Raw genomic sequence first — 5,000 nt, forward strand, 5'->3', positions numbered from 1 at the left:
TGTTGCTATTGTTGCTGTTGCTGTTGTTGTTGCTGTGGTTGCTGTTGTTGCTGCTGTTGTTGTTGTGGTTGTTGCTGTTGTTGCTGGTGCTGTTGTTGCTGTTGCTGTTGTTACTGTTGTTGCTGTTGCTGCTGTTCTTGCTGCTCCTGCTGTTGCTGCTCCTCGTGTTGCTGCTGCTGTTGCTGTTGTTGTTGCTGTTGTTGCTGCTCCTGCTGTTGTTGCTGTTGCTGTTGTTGTTGCTGTTATTGTTGCTGCTGCTCCTGCTGTTGTTGCTCTTGTTGCTGCTGTTGCTGTTGTTGTTGCTGTTGTTGCTATTGTTGCTGCTGCTGTTGCTGTTGTTGCTGTTCCTGTTGCTGCTGTTGCTGTTGTTGCTGATCCTGTTGCTGCTGTTGCTGTTGTTGTTGCTGTTGTTGCTATTGTTGCTGCTGCTGTTGTTGCTGTTCCTGTTGTTGCTGTTGCTATTGCTGCTGTTGCTGCTGTTGCTGTTGTTGCTGTTGTTGCTATTGTTGCTGCTGCTCCTGCTGTTGTTGCTGTTGCTGCTGTTGTTGTTGTTGCTGCTGTTGCTTTTGCTGCTGTTGCTGTTGCTCTTGTTGCTGCTGCTGCTGTTGCTGTTGTTGCTGTTGCTATTGTTGCTGTTCCTGATGTTGCTGTTGCTGTTGTTGTTGCTGCTGCTGCTGCTGTTGCTGCTGCTGCTGTTGTTGCTGCTGTTGTTGCTGCGGATGCTGCTATTGTTGCAGCTCCTGCTGTTGCTGTTGTTGCTGCTCCTGCTGTTGCTGCTGTTGCTGTTGTTGCTGCTGTTGCTGTTGTTGCTGTTGTTGTTGTTGCTGTCGTTGCTGTTGTTGCTGTTGCTCCTGCTCCTGTTGTTGTTGCTGTTGCTGTTGTTGCTGCTGTTGCTGTTGCTGTTGTTGTTGCTGTTGCTGCTATTGTTACTGTTGCTGTTGTTGCTGCTGCTGTTGTTGCTGTTGCTGCTGTTGTTTTTGTTGCTGCTACTGTTGTTGCTGTGGCTGTTGCTGTTGTTACTATTGCTGTTGATACTATTGTTGTTGTTGCTGTGGTTGCTGTTGTTGATGTTGCGGTTGTTGCTGCTGCTGTTGTTACTGTTGTTGCTGTTGTTGTGATTGTTGTTGCTGTTGCTGCTGCTGTTGTTGCTGTTGCTGTTGTTACTGTTGTTGCTGTTGCTGCTGTTCTTGCTGCTCCTGCTGTTGCTGCTCCTCGTGTTGTTGTTGCTGCTGTTGCTGTTGTTGCTGCTGTTGTTGCTGTTGCTGCTGTTACTGTTGTGGCTGTTGCTGGTATTGTTGCTATTGTTGCTGTTGCTGTTGTTGTTGCTGTGGTTGCTGTTGTTGCTGCTGTTGTTGTTGTGGTTGTTGCTGTTGTTGCTGGTGCTGTTGTTGCTGTTGCTGTTGTTACTGTTGTTGCTGTTGCTGCTGTTCTTGCTGCTCCTGCTGTTGCTGCTCCTCGTGTTGTTGCTGCTGTTGCTGTTGTTGTTGCTGTTGTTGCTGCTCCTGCTGTTGTTGCTGTTGCTGTTGTTGTTGCTGTTATTGTTGCTGCTGCTCCTGCTGTTGTTGCTCTTGTTGCTGCTGTTGCTGTTGTTGCTATTGTTGCTGCTGCTGTTGCTGTTGTTGTTGCTGTTGTTGCTGCTCCTGCTGTTGTTGCTGTTGCTGTTGTTGTTGCTGTTATTGTTGCTGCTGCTCCTGCTGTTGTTGCTCTTGTTGCTGCTGTTGCTGTTGTTGTTGCTGTTGTTGCTATTGTTGCTGTTGCTGTTGCTCTTGTTGCTGCTGCTGCTGTTGCTGTTGTTGCTGTTGCTGTTGTTGCTGATCCTGTTGCTGCTGTTGCTGTTGTTGTTGCTGTTGTTGCTATTGTTGCTGCTGCTGTTGTTGCTGTTCCTGTTGTTGCTGTTGCTATTGCTGCTGTTGCTGCTGTTGCTGCTGTTGCTGTTGTTGCTATTGTTGCTGCTGCCCCTGCTGTCTTTGCTGTTGCTGCTGTTGTTGTTGTTGCTGCTGTTACTTTTGCTGCTGTTGCTGTTGCTCTTGTTGCTGCTGCTGCTGTTGCTGTTGTTGCTGTTGCTATTGTTGCTGTTCCTGATGTTGCTGTTGCTGTTGTTGTTGCTGCTGCTGCTGCTGTTGCAGCTGCTGCTGTTGTTGCTGCTGTTGTTGCTGCGGATGCTGCTATTGTTGCAGCTCCTGCTGTTGCTGTTGTTGCTGCTCCTGCTGTTGCTGCTGTTGCTGTTGTTGCTGCTGTTGCTGTTGTTGCTGTTGCTGTTGCTCTTGTTGCTGCTGCTGCTGTTGCTGTTGTTGCTGTTGCTATTGTTGCTGTTCCTGATGTTGCTGTTGCTGTTGTTGTTGCTGCTGCTGCTGCTGTTGCTGCTGCTGCTGTTGCTGCTGCTGTTGTTGCTGCGGATGCTGCTGTTGTTGCAGTTCCTGCTGTTGCTGTTGTTGCTGCTCCTGCTGTTGCTGTTGTTGTTGCTGCTGTTGCTGTTGTTGCTGTTGCTGCTGCTGCTGTTGTTGTTGCTTTTGTTGCTGCTGCTGTTGTTGCTGTTGCTGTTGTTGCTGTTGCTGTTGTTACTGTTGTTGCTGTTGCTGCTGTTCTTGCTGCTCCTGCTGTTGCTGCTCCTCGTGTTGTTGTTGCTGCTGTTGCTATTGTTGCTGCTGTTGTTGCTGCTATTGTTGCTGTTGTTGCTGTTACTGTTGTGGCTGTTGCTGGTATTGTTGCTATTGTTGCTGTTGCTGTTGTTGTTGCTGTGGTTGCTGTTGTTGCTGCTGTTGTTGTTGTGGTTGTTGCTGTTGTTGCTGGTGCTGTTGTTGCTGTTGCTGTTGTTACTGTTGTTGCTGTTGCTGCTGTTCTTGCTGCTCCTGCTGTTGCTGCTCCTCGTGTTGTTGCTGCTGTTGCTGTTGTTGTTGCTGTTGTTGCTGCTCCTGCTGTTGTTGCTGTTGCTGTTGTTGTTGCTGTTATTGTTGCTGCTGCTCCTGCTGTTGTTGCTCTTGTTGCTGCTGTTGCTGTTGTTGTTGCTGTTGTTGCTATTGTTGCTGCTGCTGTTGCTGTTGTTGCTGTTCCTGTTGCTGCTGTTGCTGTTGTTGCTGTTGTTGCTGTTCCTGTTGCTGCTGTTGTTGCTGCTATTGCTGTTGCTACTGTTGCTACTGCTGTTGTTGTTGCTGTGGTTGCTGTTGCTGTTGTTGTTGCTGCTGTTGTTGTTGCAGTTGTTGCTGTTGGTGTTGCTGCTGTTGTTGTTGCTTTGTTGTTGTTGCTGTTGTTGCTGCTGCTGTTGTTGCTGCTGTTGTTGCTGCGGATGCTGCTGCTGTTGCAGCTCCTGCTGTTGCTGTTGTTGCTGCTCCTGCTGTTGTTGCTGTTGCTGTTGTTGTTGCTGCTGTTGTTGCTGCGGATGCTGCTGTTGTTGCAGCTCCTGCTGTTGCTGTTGTTGATGCTGCTGCTGCTGTTGCTGTTGTTGCTGCTCCTGCTGTTGCTGCTGTTGCTGTTGTTGTTGCTGCTGTTGGTGTTGCTGCTGTTGCTGTTGCTCTTGATGCTGTTGCTGCTGTTGTTGTTGCTGCTATTGCTGTTGCTACTGTTGCTGCTGCTGTTGCTGTTGCTGTGGTTGCTGTTGCTGCTGCTGTTGCTGTTGTTGTTGCTGCTGTTGTTGTTGCTGTTGTTGTTGCTGTTGTTGCTGTTGGTGTTGCTGCTGTTGGTGTTGCTGCTGTTGCTGTTGCTGCTGTTGCTGTTGCTGTTGTTGCTGTTGCTGCGGATGCTGCTGTTGTTGCTGCTCCTGCTGTTGCTGTTGTTGATGCTGCTGCTGCTGTTGCTGTTGTTGCTGCTCCTGCTGTTGCTGCTGTTGCTGTTGTTGTTGCTGCTGTTGGTGTTGCTGCTGTTGCTGTTGCTCTTGATGCTGTTGCTGCTGTTGCTGTTGCTGCTGTTGCTGCTGCTGTTGTTGCTGCTATTGCTGTTGCTACTGTTGCTGCTGCTGTTGCTGTTGCTGTGGTTGCTGTTGCTGCTGCTGTTGCTGTTGTTGTTGCTGCTGTTGTTGCTGTTGTTTGTGTTGCTGTTGTTGCTGCTGCTATTGTTGCAGTTGTTGCTGTTGTTGCTGCTGCTGTTGTTGCTGTTGCTCCTGCTCCTGTTGTTGCAGTTGTTGCTGTTGCTGCTGTTGTTGCTGCTGCTGCTGTTGTTGTTGCTGCTGTTGCTGTTGCTCCTGCTCCTGTTGTTGCTGTTGCTGCTGTTGTTGCTGCTGTTGGTGTTGCTGCTGTTGCTGTTGCTGCTGTCGCTGTTGCTCTTGATGCTGTTGCTGCTGTTGCCATTGTTGCTGTTGCTGTTGTTGCTGCTCCTGCTGTTGCTGTTGTTGCTGTTGCTGCTGTTGCTGTTGTTGCTTCTGTTGTTGTTGCGGATGCTGCTGTTGTTGCTGCTGTTGTTGTTGCAGTTGCAGATGTTGTTGCTGCTGCTGCTGTTGATGTTGTTGCTGTTGCTGCTGCTTTTGCTGCTATTGTTGTTGTTGCTGTTGCTCCTGCTCCTGTTGTTGTTGCTGTTGTTGCTGCTGCTGCTGTTGCTGGTGTTGTTGCTGTTGTTGCTGTTGCTGCTGCTGTTGTTGCTGCTATTGTTGTTGTTGCTGTTGCTCCTGCTCCTGTTGTTGTTGCTGTTGTTGCTGCTGCTGGTTTTGTTGCTGCTGTTGTTGCTGTTGCTGCTGTTGCTGTTGTTGCTGTTGCTGCTGTTGCTGTTGTTGCTGCTGTTGTTGTTGCTGCTGTTGCTGTTGTTGCTGCTCCTGCTGTTGCTGTTGTTGCTGTTGCTGTTGTTGCTTCTGTTTTTGTTGCTGTTGTTGCTATTGTTGCTGCTGCTGTTGTTGCTGTTCCTGTTGTTGCTGTTGCTATTGCTGCTGTTGCTGCTGTTGCTGTTGTTGCTGTTGTTGCTATTGTTGCTGCTGCTCCTGCTGCTCCTGCTGTTGTTGCTGTTGCTGCTGTTGTTGTTGTTGCTGCTGTTGCTTTTGCTGCTGTTGCTGTTGCTCTTGTTGCTGCTGCTGCTGTTGC

This window comes from Chiloscyllium punctatum, chromosome 19 (genome assembly GCF_047496795.1).
Source record: "Chiloscyllium punctatum isolate Juve2018m chromosome 19, sChiPun1.3, whole genome shotgun sequence".
NCBI lineage: Eukaryota > Metazoa > Chordata > Chondrichthyes > Orectolobiformes > Hemiscylliidae > Chiloscyllium > Chiloscyllium punctatum.